This window comes from Piliocolobus tephrosceles, chromosome X, assembly GCF_002776525.5.
Source record: "Piliocolobus tephrosceles isolate RC106 chromosome X, ASM277652v3, whole genome shotgun sequence".
Lineage (NCBI taxonomy): Eukaryota > Metazoa > Chordata > Mammalia > Primates > Cercopithecidae > Piliocolobus > Piliocolobus tephrosceles.
The window spans coordinates 20,737,430-20,751,409 of NC_045455.1; the positions used below are offsets into that span (position 1 = coordinate 20,737,430).

Sequence of the window (13,980 nt, forward strand, 5' to 3'; positions counted from 1 at the left end):
TTTACATAGCACTTTGCAGCAAAATGAATTTCAAAGAAATTTGCCAAACAATTTTACAAAGGATCATTCGGCTGAGTCACAAAGAGTGTCTTCTGGTGTGGCACTGTTCACAGTGCACACCAAGATGCCAACGAGCTGGCTTACTGATCTCAGCAGAAGGGGATTTACTAAGGAGCACCTGCTGGAGCTTGCATAGTTTCTGGGGGATGCTTAGTGTTACTTGGTTCTGGGATTTCTTCTCCCTCGAGTAAATGCCACCATTTCTGAGAAAACATGGCACAGAGCTTTTTACCTCCTATAAAAAGGCCTTAAAACAGCCATATTACCTAACTTAAAAGACAAAATAGGCAGAGTAATTGATTTAGTACCCAGAAGATAACGTAAGTCATTACAATTCAAACCAGCAAACATTTATGGAACACCTTAGGCAAGTTACTTATACTCTCTAAGCCTCAGTTTCCTTACTTGTAAAGCTCTTTTCTCAGACGTTACTATGAGGATTACATGAGGACTGAATGTAAAATATTTATCAGATGGCATGCCGCATATTAAATTTACCTAGCATTATTTTTATTATCTTTAATTCAGTATCTTACATGTCATTATGTTGATTAAAACAAGAAAATTACATTTTTAAAGATTTTTAAAAATGTTTATTTCATTTTTGTAATTTTAAATATCTTGAACAATGCCTTTAGGTTTGTAAAAAATGAATGATAGGTAAGTTGTTAAAAATCAATCTAATGAAATGATGTAGACACTAAATTCTTATATGAATATAGGCCTTATTGATATTGTGCATAGAATTATAGCTGAAATCTAGTGACTATGAATTATGATTATATTTAAACAAGTTTAGATAAATAGCATACCCAATCTCTAAATTGTTGTACAATTTTTTTTTTAATACTTTAAGTTCTAGGGTACATGTGCACAACATGCAGGTTTGTTACATATGTATACATGTGCCATGTTGGTGTGCTGCACCCATTAACTCATCATTTACTTTAGGTATATCTCCTAATGCTATCCCTCCCTCCTCCCCACTCCCCACAATAGGACCCGGTGTGTAATGTTCCCCTTTCTGTGTCCAAGTGATCTCATTGTTCAATTCCCACCTGAGTGAGAACATGCAGTATTTGGTTTTCTGTTATTGAAATAGTTTGCTGAGAATGATGGTTTCCAGCTACATGTCCCTACAAAGGACACGAACTCATCCTTTTTTCTGGCTGCATAGTATTCCATGGTGTATATGTGCCACATTTTCTTAATCCAGTCTGTCACCGATGGACATTTGGGTTGATTCCAAGTCTTTGCTATTGTGAATAGTGCCTCAATAAACATACGTGTGCATGTGTCTTTATAGGAGCGTGACATAATCCTTTGAGTATATACCCAGTAATGGGATGGCTGGGTCAAGTGGTATTTCTAGTTCTAGATCCTTGAGGAATTGCCACACTGTTTTCCACAATGGTTGAAGTAGTTTACAGTCCCACCAACAGTGTAAAAGTTTTCCTATTTCTCCACAGCCTCTCCAGCACCTGTTGTTTCCTGATTTTTTAATGATTGCTATTCTAACTGGTGTGAGATGGTATCTCATTGTGGTTTTGATTTGCCTTTCTCTGATGGCGAGTGATGATGAGCATTTTTTCATGTGTCTGTTGGCTGTATGAATGTCTTCTTTTGGGAAGTGCCTGTTCATATCCGTTGCCCACTTTTTGATGGGGTTGTTTGTTTTTTTCCTGTAAATTTGATTGAGTTCTTTATAAGTTCTGGATATTAGCCCTTTGTCAGATGAGTAGATTGCAAAAATTTTCTCCCATTCTATAGGTTGCCTGTTCACTCTGATGGTAGTTTCTTTTGCTGTGCAGAAGCTCTTTAGTTTAATTAGATCCCATTTGTCAATTTTGGCTTTTGTTGCCATTGCTTTTGGTGTTTTAGACTTGAAGTCCTTGCTCATGCCTATGTCCTGAATGGTATTACCTAGGTTTTCCTTTAGGGTTTTTATGGTTTTAGGTCTAACATTTAAGTCTCTAATCCATCTTGAATTAATTTTCATATAAGGAGTAAGGAAAGGATCCAGTTTCAGCTTTCTACTTATGGCTAGCCAATTTTCCCAGCACCATTTATTAAATAGGGAATCCTTTCCCCAATTCTTGTTTTTCTCAGGTTTGTCAAAGATCAGATGGCTGCAGATGTGTGGTAATATTTCTGAGGGCTCTTTTCTGTTCCATTGGTCTATATCTCTGTTTTGGTACCAGTACCATGCTGTTTTGGTTACTGTAGCCTTGTAGTATAGTTTGAAGTCAGGTAGCATAATGCCTCCCGCTTTGTTCTATTGGCTTAGGATTGTCTTGGCAACGCAGGCTCTTTTTTGTTTCCATATGAACTTTAAAGCAGTTTTTTCCAATTCTGTGAAGAAAGTCATTGGTAGCTTAATGGGGATGGCATTGAATCTATAAATTACCTTGGGCAGTATGGCCATTTTCACAATATTGATTCTTCCTATCCATGAGCATGTTATGTTCTTCCATTTGTTTGTGTCCTCTTTTATTTCACTGAGCAGTGGTTTGTAGTTCTCCTTGAAGAGATCCTTTCCATCCCTTGTAAGTTGGATTCCTAGGTATTTTATTCTCTTTGAAGCTATTGTGAATGGGAGTTCATTCATGATTTGGCTCTCTGTTTGTTACTGGTGTATAAGAATGTTTGTGATTTTTGCACATTGATTTTGTATCCTGAGACTTTGCTAAAGTTCCTTATCAGCTTAAGGAGATTTTGGGCTGAATAAATGGGGTTTTCTAAATATGCAATCATGTCATCTGCAAACAGGGACAATTTGACTTCTTCTTTTCCTAACTGAATACCCTTGATTTCTTTCTCTTGCCTGATTGCCATGGCCAGAACTTCCAATACTATGTTGAATAGGAGTGGTGAGAGAGGGCATCCCTATCTTGTGCCAGTTTTCAAAGGAAATTTTTCCAGTTTTTGCCCATTCAGTATGATATTAGCTGTGAGTTTGTCATAAATAGCTCTTATTATTTTGAGATACGTTCCATCAATACCGAATTTATTGAGAGTTTTTAGCATGAAGGGCTGTTGAGTTTTGTCAAAGGCCTTTTCTACATCTATTGAGATAATCATGTGGTTTTTGTCTTTGGTTCAGTTTATATGCTGGATTACATTTATTGATTTGTGTATGCTGAACCAGCCTTGCATCCCAGGGATGAAGCCCACTTGATCATGGTGGATAAACTTTTTGATGTGCTGCTGGATTCGGTTTGCCAGTATTTTATTGAGGATTTTTGCATCGACATTCATCAGGGATATTGGTCTAAAATTCTCTTTTTCTGTTGTATCTCTGTCAGGCTTTGGTATCAGTATGATGTTGGCTTCGTAAAATGAGTTAGGGAGGATTCCTTCTTTTTCTATTGATTGGAATAGTTTCAGAAGGAATGGTACCAACTCCTCCTTGTACTTCTGGTAGAATTCGGCTCTGAATCTGTCTGGTCCTAGACTTTTTTTGGTTGGTAGGCTATTAACTATTGCCTCAATTTCAGAGCCTGCTATTGGTCTATTCAGGGATTCAACTTCTTCCTGGCTTAGTCTTGGGAAAGTGTAAGTGTCCAGGAAATTATCCATTTCTTCTAGGTTTTCTAGTTTATTTGCGTAGAGGTGTTTATAATTGCTGTGCATTTTATGGCACAATGAAAAGTACCCCAAGAAAATCAAAACAGGACCAAAATAGATTGGTGAATTCACAAGTTACATGTTATATACATGAATGAAAATACAGTTCATTTCATTGAAATCTGTAATGTATTGAGTCAAAGTAAAAAGAACCATCAAAAAGAATCTGCACCAGATGGAGTTAAACAGTCACGGAAGATTTTGTTCAAGACTGTTGCAATGGGAGAGAGAGACCATTGCAGTACAGGGAAAAAAATAAACTCAACTCCACTGAAACAAAAGGCTGGAGAGGTTTTAGCATTGGAGTGAACTATTGGAAAAGTGCTGGAGAAGATTAAGAGGGAGGTTGGTCAATGTGATTAAGCCACATGTGTTTGCTAATTGGTGCTTGTTAAAGTTACACTCCTACCCTCACATAGAGACTGGAAGATAGGGGCCCTATCTTATTGATTATTTTTCAAACAATTGGCTCCCAGTTCCTTGAGAATAATATTCCTGAGTTGTAAAGGTGAAAAGAGGCTTGCAGAAGATTTACATCTCAAAGAGGCAGAGAAAGAATTTACAACTTTTCTAAGGTAAATGCACTATGAAAAGAGAAGTCAGAGCCTGTAGTTAGAAAGAAACCTGTCTAAAATTTAGTCAAGCAGAAGGGGCTATGGGGGTGCTGCCATGTTGGTCAATACCCCCATGAAACTTGGTCAGCTTAATTTTCCAGAATTGTGTTAACACAGTTAAATGGATCAAAACCTATTAGCCAAAGAATATTTGGTTAGTTTTTCTATGCCTACTGATCATGCAGCTGGGAGAAAGAACATAACAGATAAATGTATTGGCATACATTATTAGATTATCTCAATATTGACCTAGATTTATCTTAATTTATTCTAGAAATTAATCCACTTTTTCTTTGCCAGAACATTTCCTTATTACACATGAATTATCAATATATTAGAGAGACACACTTAAAGTAGGGATATAAAAGCAAAGGGAATTACAGCATTAAATGTTTGATTGAAATTAAATGTCAGGAATCCTGAATTATGTTGACAGTTCCACGTTTCAATGTATATTCAGAAGGTGAAAAAAAAAATCTCACTGTCTTGAAATATGTAAAATGTTTAAATTTTAGCAAAAGATTTTTGCCTATAATTAGTGGCAGCCCTGAAGGGAGCATAAAGATCTCAAAAAACGTTAGTAGAGTTTGACCCTAAGTTATCTCAGTGGAGTTGAAAATATCCTACTGAAGCCTGAAAAAGGGAAAGGGCCAATTACAAAGTACTTTAATTTCTCCGAAATGGCTTTTGCAAAGCACTAATGAAAAATCCTTTTCTATGGACATTTGATAGGATCCTGCTATTGTTCAGATTCAGACAGTTAAAATAAATCAAGAGTCACACAGTCATCTTGAAAGAGGCAAAAATTGACTAAGGAAAAGTGAATAATTCGCATCTAACTGTGAATGAAAATAGTCTGAAGGCACAGCTAACTAAGCCACGTGCTCCTTTTCCAGTGTCATGGTCAATAACAAGTCTCAGGTAGGAGCGTGGCGTGTGCTTTCTCCAATGGTGACAACTCCAGTCAATAAAGTATAATTGGAACCTGCCAAGAAGGTAGTATGTCAAAGGTGTAGTTAAGCAGAAACTTAGATGCTGAACTGTTTGTGTAAAAATTGAGCACATAGTCTAATTATAAGTTTAAGAACTTAAAAAAGTTTGAACATTGTAAATCAGCCCTGTGAATGATGCACGCTGCTGGAACATGACAGCTGCATCAATAGAGCTCAGTCAGAATAGAGGAAGAAGTGTCAAAATCACAAGAGGAGCACTACTCTTAGCAAATAATTAAAGGGAGGATTGAGAGAGATAGGCTGTGTGTCTTTGAGTGGGATAAGCAAAAAGGTTAAAATATCATTTTAATTTATCTCCTTAAAAGACACACAAGTGAAAAACAAGACCTTTTTTGTTAAGTCAATAAATAGGAGTTTGATTACCTTATGCTTGTTAGGCATTTTGATCTACCATCATACAGCCTACTATTTAAACTTTCTTGACACTCAAGAAAAGATTCTATGATATACAAACAGAATGGAGGTAATATACACAGTCCACTTTACTGTTGATTGGATAAGTAGAGTGTGGAGTAAAAGTTCAATCAGTTCTAATGACCGTAGATGTTTTGGTAATTATACTTGCCCCTCAATGTGACTCCAAATTCAGAGACTTCAGGAGGCTCACTGCATGCCTTTCTCTGGCCTTCTCACTTTTGAAATTGAAAAGAAGGTTAAATCTGCATATCTGAGCTCTGCCCTGCTCTGAGAACCAATTGATTTCCCTTGGTAGATGTGTCATTCAAAAACTATATTTTACTGCTAATAGTACATAATCAAAGATACAGAGAAATTCATGAACCAGTTTCTTAGTAGAATAAAATAAAGTATTTCTTAGGATCACCTTCATACATGTAACTTAGCATTTCATTGGCAAAATTGCATTACTCATTCCAGTACTTCCATAGAGTAATCTCGATTTTCCTCAGCATTGTTTTGTTGTTAGATTGAACCCTGGTCTATTGTGAATGCAGCTTTGGAGAGGAAATTTTTATCTATACCACAAATTAATTTGACACGTATTCATGTAGAGAAAGCAAAAAGTAAGTTGTTTGCACATTTTTCTTTTATTTGCATCTTGATCCATTTCAGGAAATTAAAGAGATAATCACATGGTATACTAGATAGATAGTTTCAAGGACCAACTTACTGGATGATACTTAACAATGTCTGAATGCTGTGATGTGACCCAGCCAGGCACCACTCCAGTACAAGCCCTCCATCCCATCTTGGTTTCTTTTTTTGTTTGTTTGTTTGTTTGTTTGCATTTGTAACAACTTAATAATTTATATGTCCCATTATGATTTTAGTGGAATGTTTTAAAGCCAAGGCATAATTCACTGCAAAGATAAACTTGAAAAAGCAAACAAACTTTCGAATAGTATGTTATGACCTAGACAAAACTGATTATCAACTAGTAATACTCATAATTAGCACATGCAACACAATGAGAAATTAAGGCCTGTGCTATATACTCTTAAGTATTGTCAGACATGAGATATCCTTAAATATTCTATCAATTGCATTCCTTTCTGCACATACACTATTTTAAACAAGAAAACAATTGTCTTCCCTCCAGATTCTCATGTTAACAGTGCAAAATGGTGCAATTTCAGTAAAAATGGTTTATTACAATGTTATTTTAGAAAGGCTTAGTCCTCAAACTGTCAAAAATGTACTTAAAAAATGTCCAAATCATGAGAATGATCAACTTTGGTGGCTTCCTCTGAATCCAACTTGGCTTCTCCATATCCTTCCTGTGACTCATCAAGAGAGGCCAAGGCCTCATTTGTGTCACTTGCAAAAGTTTCTCGTGATGTGTCATCATCATCTTGAAAATTTAGACTTTTAAGAGCTTGTTTCATCTTTTTTCCCAACACTTGTGTTCTCCTCTTCCTAGCAGCTTTTTATTTTCATATTCCTTTTGGTTTTCAATGTAGAAAAAGTCCTTAATTTGTTCCTCGCTGATACTAGGAATATTTTTCAAGAGATTCAGAAAAACTCCCCCTGGTGTTCTTCTTGGACTACCATTCATTATAAAGAGACCACCACTTTGTTCAACTTCAGCAGTTTCCATCCAAAGTTCAGTTGCCTTTTTGTTCCCACTAATCCTCACTACTCGAGCTATCAGGTCTTTCTTTGGTTCCTGTAACCTGAATGAAATTTCATCAGCCACTTTCTCTTGAGAATCTTCCTCTGTGATCTCATATCGACCTTTATAGTTCATTTCTGGTCTGTTCCCCAGCCTGTCTTTGACAGGTCGTTTCCTTTTGAGATGACCTCGCCCGTTTTCCTCTTCCTTTGATCCCATTTTTTTGCCACTATGCATATATTCATCTAGTTCCTTGTCTAGATCTTTTGTATGTTCTTGAGATTCCCTCCTAAGTTTCTTAGCAAGCAAATAATTGTAGGTCTCGGATTGTCTGCTTCTGTCAATAGTGCCCTCCATTCCCAAGATACCAAGTTCAGTGGCCACTGCATCTTGATTCTGTTCCTGCAGCACAGCACCCCGTATGTTGTTAATCTTCTTTCCTCCAGCGACAGGTGGTTTCTGACTGCTCTGGCCAAACGCAAAAGGCTCTGGTTTGGGAGGAGGGTTAAAACATTTCTGTCGTTTGCGTTTCCAAAGACAGCTATCATCATCTGAATCAGAAAAACTCTCTTCACTTGAATCCACACTTTCAACAGCTCGATCATGTGATACATGGAGTTGCCGTGTTCTGGAAGGCCCTCATAGCACTGTCGCCACCTAGCACTTTTGGCGATTGCAGCGGCCTGTCGCTGGGTGCGACCCTCATGTCGGAATCCGAGTCGGAAAGCTGCCCATCTTCCATGTCGCCGACCTCCAACGCCATCTTCCCGCGGTGCCCCTCCATCCCATTTTCATGTCTGAAAATTCAAGGGCCGGATTGGCAGATTGACAAACAGCACTTGGAGCATATTGGAGAATGTAGATGTTTTAATTAGACTTAATTAATTCTTTTAATGTTAAAGAACACAAACCTTATAATGAAATGACTGGTTTTTAATGCTTTTTTCAAAATTATTTACTGTTTCCTTTTACCAGATTTATCAATAAAGAAAACCCAATGTCAAGTTTTCGATGAAAATTCTGTATGTACAGTTTGACTTCTTACTATGTCACAATGTAAAATCAGACTTAAGATTTGTTACAATGCATGATGACCTGTAGCTCTTTAAATCTGAATAGACTGCCAGGCACAGTGGCTCATACCTGTAATCCCAGCATTTTGGGAGGCCGAGGCAGGCAGATCGCTTGAAGTCAGGAGTTCAAGACCATCCTGGCCAACATGGTGAAACACCCTCTCTACTAAAAATACAAAAATTAGCTGGGCGTGGTGGTGGGTACCTGAAATCCCAGCTACTTGGAAGGCTGAGGCAGGAGAATCGCTTAAACCCCAGCGGGAGGGGGAGGTTGCAGTGAGCCAAGATTGCACCACTGCACTCCAGCCTGGGCGACAGAGAGAGACTCCATCCCCCACCCCCCAAGAAAACCTGAATAGACATCAGGCCCACATGGACTAATAACTCCTTGAGTCCAATTAGAAAGACAGAATAAATTGGGATTTAAGGAGGTATGGGAAATGACATTGGAATTTCAACAACGTAAAACTGATTTTTCTTAAGATTAATCTATATACATAATATATTCTTCCCCTCAGTTTTAGAAAGCTAATTTGTAGAACTACATCCCAGTTTGTTTGGATTTTATTATGTCGATTGATATCATAGTTTTCCAGGCCTCCATTGATAATCCCTGTAGAGAGTTCTGCAATAATCTGCATAAAAAAGTAGCCTCTTTGAAATCCAGACATTTCTTGAATTCTAGACTCGTTGTCCAGGCTAAGTACTTATTCAAGTCTTTCAGCCTCTCTCTTCTTTAAAAGGTATAACACAGGGTCCCTATATGCTGGCTCTTTCCAAGTTTGGAAACTTGCATGTAGTGACATGGAAGAAAAAACATATCAGGAGACACAAGCTGTTTCTTTAGTTGCACAACTACTGATCAGTCACATGACATCAACAAGCCACTTTAGTTGCTAGGGCTCAATTTTCTCATGCCTTGATTCTGTACTTTTTGCAGTGAGACTGTATTCTAAAGTGTTGCCCAAAATATGCAGCTACAAAAATGAGCCCTAGAATATTAAACATGTTTATTATTTTATTCCCATCCCGTTCCATCTGGCTTATCTCCTTCTGCTTCTTATGCCATTTTCTCAAGGAAAACTGCATATTTTCTCAAGATATATCATTTTCTGAGGGCATGATTTATTTCTGATAAGTGTCTAAATTAGATCAGTTATTTTTTCAATAATCTTTAATACTCTGTGCTTTAAAAAAAGACTTATTATTATGCTGAGTACTTTGATTTAGAAATGCAAAGGATATTGAAACTCTTTCTTTCCTAAGGGTAAAAATGATATTAACCACCCACTTGTTTATGGGCTCTAGTTAATAGCTACAGTAAATGAACATGACAGATAGGAACAAATTTCAGTGTTTTAACATTTTTATATAGGCAAAGTTGGCATGTTAAGCCAGAATCCCCATTAAACTATTCCATGTCACACACATACTCCTCAAAAACAAAAATATGTGTTTATTTGAGTATATTCAAATAATGCTTTTCCATGGAAGGGCCATGTATGCAAAGTGACCCCCAAATCCTGAAGGAGCTAAGGAACCAAAGAAGGAGGCAGACAGATTCAGTTTGTCAATATTGGGTGATGTATTGAGGAAACTTAAAGACAGAACCGTGGCCTTGGATAGCAGCAAGACAGACAGATCCCCACACTGCTACTCCTCAGACCCAAGGCTTATACAGCTCCAGGAAAACAGATGTGCTCTTCAGCAAGACAATTAAAGGCAACCTTCCAGAACAGGCAAGAATGTGGTGTGTGTGTCATAGCCTGTACTTTGTATGGCAGCATCAAGGTTGCTTTGTTCTTACATCAGTTGAAGTAAACGTTAATAAAGTAAAAACCAGGAGGCAGTCATGAGGCTAATCAGAAGTCAACATGGCAGATTAGCATTCAAAGTGGAGTCACTTTTGCCTTCACTGGTGCTGATATTGAAATGGGTCAAACCACCGAGTTTTATTCTAGGCACCACCAGTTACAAGTTGCATGACCTTGGACAAGGTATTTGGCCTTTCTCATTTCCATTTCCAGAGATGAAATGGATCTCAAGGGGCATTTTATGGAGTAGTTTCAAGTTTTAAAGGAGATTAAATATATTAAAGTTTTTCAAGAACTGCAAAGTACTGTATAAAGAACTATTACTGTTTGTGTTTATGTCAGTAATTGGACTTATTTATTCTTTATGTTGGCATGAGAAATTTTCCTTCTCTTGTTTTCCATTTTCTGGGAAAAAAATAAAAGTAAACAAAACACCTTCTTGAATCTTAGTTCCCTCCTTCGTCTCTGTGCTATTTCTCTGCATAACTTGAAAACTAATTTTTAAAGCAATAGACCTCAAATATTAATTTAAAATTCTCCAAAATGATCTCCTAAATCTTAGATCCAGTCACCTTCTTTCAGATTCCTGAAATCCATCTCATGTCATCTGACACGAGCAGTTATAACACTCTTGAAGTTCCTCCCCAGCTTTCATTAATCTGAAACTAAGTACTCAGATCACTCATTCATTCATTCAATCACTCATCCATCCAGTGATTCAACACATATTTATTTATCCCTTACTGTGGTTAGGCACTGTTGGGAAGCACTAGAAATAAAGCAGTGAACAGTGAACACAGCAGGAGCTTATAGTCCGTGTGGGAGACAGACAGGAAACACGTAGATATTGGTAGATATTGCGTGACTAGCGTTCTTGCATGCTGCCTATGGCTGACACACTGTTGCTGCTGCTGACTGTGGACAACATCTGGATGGTAATACCAAGATAAGAGCCCTCGGGAATGCATCAAGTCTCACTGTCCCCTCTTCTTTCCTACTGCCCTAAAGTGAACGTTATGTGTTGTTTGGTCTTTGTCATCCTTTTGCCCTTTCAAGTCTAGATGAAATCATTATGACCTATCAGTATGCTTATGTCCTCTGTTTGAGAAACTGGACTTCTAGTCCATTGTGAGTACTAGCTCTTTACACTGTGGTTCCATTCATGGTAAATGTTGCCAATAACTTATGTATAAGTGGTCTATTTTTTATTGTTTACAGGGACATTTCTTTTTTCTGTATGTGAATCTAACATACATTTTTAAGGAAAGAATTCAGATAATATATGCATAAAAATCTCTTAAAAAATGAAAGAAAATTTATTGATAATACCATCCCCCCAAACAAAGCATCTATTTTTATTTTCTGGACTCACTTTATGTATTTGTCAATATTCATTCCAAAATATCATAAACATTTTTTTAGTCCTGGTAAATTATAACAGCATTCAATTTCTTGCTCCTCTGTTCTGCCTTCCACATTTTAACAGGAATTTTCTTCTCAAACGCAGCACATTTTCACATCTCTCACACATGCTCACATGGTCACAGTCATCCTGAAGCCTTCAATGGCTCTGAACTTTGTAATTGCACAGAAAACATTGAGAATCTGTCTCTTCAAGAAGTAACCAAAATTAGAATTACAGACAGGGATCCAGTACAATCATCTTCATATTTTTTGTTTATGTCCTCCCTAAAATAAATTTGAAACTCTGTATACACTCCTCAACATTTGTACGTTGTTATCTAAAATTTTTATCATAAGTTTAAATAGATGCCAGTAATCCCAGCACTTTGGGAGGCTGAGGTGGGTGGATCACTTGAGGTTGGGAGTTTGACACCAACCTAGCCAACATGACTGGTGAAACCCTGTCTCTATTAAAAATACAAAAATTAGCCGGGTGTGCTGGTGCACACCTGTAGTGCCAGGTACTCGGGAGACTGAGGCAGGAGAATCGCTTGAACCCAGGAAGCAGAGGTTGCAGTGAGCCAAGATCATGCCGCTGAACTCCAGCCTGGGTGACAGAGCGAGACTAGGTCTCTAAATAAATGAATAAATAAATAGTTGCAAAGGATGCATTTGGTGCCACATTGTAAATATTGACAGTCAAGACAACATTACATTGCTCTTATAAACACTTTCAATAAACCAAATTTCTCTTCAATTTGCAATTCATTATTATCCATTTAAAAAGACATAAGCAAGTTTTTCTTTAATGGTTGTTTTCCTTTTTCCTGAACTTGTATTTCCATTATAGTTCCCCTACAGAAATTTATGCTAATATAATACAAATTTATGCTTTGAAAAATTTAATAACCACCCTATCATTTCTGCAAACACACACATGTGTATAATTAAATTAATTTTCTGTTTAATTTCCATGATTGTAAGCCTCCAAGTGCTAAGATATTCCTTCAGATTGAGTTATCATTACAATTATTATCGATATTAAATGGATCAAAACTATGAAACTAAATTTTTTGATAATTAAAACTTAAAGTAAAGTTTTCTAACAAATTATTTCCTTAATGAAAGTGTAGGATTTTCCCCCTAATAGGTGAATAAATCTTTAGGTGAATATTACTTATGGACGGAGTCCTGCTCCTTTTTGTGTGTATACGGTATGTATTGAAACACATTATTCAAATAAATAGTTTGCTTGAAATAAATGGAATATCGTTATAGGAAAGTCACTCAATTCATTGCATATCTTCCAAACTGTAAGTCAAAAATCATATAGTAGCAGACCTGCTTGCAAAGGATCTTGGGTATTAGAATAATTTGTTTCTCTCCATGCATAATCATGTTTTGAATTGTTCCTAGAATCCCACTATAATTTCTGGTCCTTAGCTACTTAAATGCTGGCATTATGCACCATGTGACATTTAGGATAAGTGAGAATAATGTCCTTTTTGTGACTTGTAAGAAGTTGGCAGTGAAATAGATGACCTTGACAGTGGGCTCAGTCTTAGATCAATTTTAGGAAATAATTCACCTAAGATGAAGAAATTACCTCTGTACATGTCCCCCTAAGAAAAGCCTCCCGTGTCCTGCTTAAGGCCATGGCCCTAGATAATAGGAGAACAGAACTATATGTCCATATTTAAAAACTGGATAGTGGCCTGAGGTCTACCACCTGTGGGCAGAGAGTGGAAATGGGACTCAGGAAGGCTCTCCAGAGAATCATGTATGTTTAATGAAGTTTGATATAGAAGAAAGTACCATTTTTCCAGTACAGGTCTGCATGATCTTGCTGCTGAGGCTCAGCACATATTACTCAACTATTCATGACCAAAAGCATAGGAATTCAGTTGGCATTGCTGTTGGAGTTGTTATTACATATTCTGACCGGAAATTTCAGAAAAAATAAAGCTCTATAGATTATAGTCTCCTCGATTCATTTTCCCCGTAGCACAGTAAACAGACAGCGTTTGAATCATTTAAAATACCTTCAAAGCCTGCAAAAACAAATCTAAATTGAATATGAAATAATCTATGCTTATTATGAGAGAAAATGTATTTTCTGTTAGTCAAGTACATTATGCTAACATGGCTCTCCTGATGAAGTCTGGGGGAAAAAATGTTGAAAAAGTAAATGCCAATGAAAATTATAAACTCCTCATGAAACTTCCTTCAAAAAGGACTTGAAAATATTAATTCAATTGTTCCTCCTAAATGTGATAAGTATATTTAATATTCCTTTACTTTAGA

The 13,980-nt window shown here is 36.9% G+C and overlaps 1 protein-coding gene and 1 pseudogene across 1 annotated transcript in view; one reads left to right on the plus strand and one right to left on the minus strand.

Annotated features, from left to right (window-relative positions):
* The window catches only part of LOC113219610 (glypican-6), a gene marked incomplete at its 5' end in the record, with an annotated part of 584,830 nt that overhangs the window by 172,714 nt on the left and 398,136 nt on the right, over window positions 1-13,980 (plus strand). The window lies entirely within an intron of this gene.
* On the minus strand, window positions 6,973-8,148 carry LOC113219613 (annotated as a pseudogene).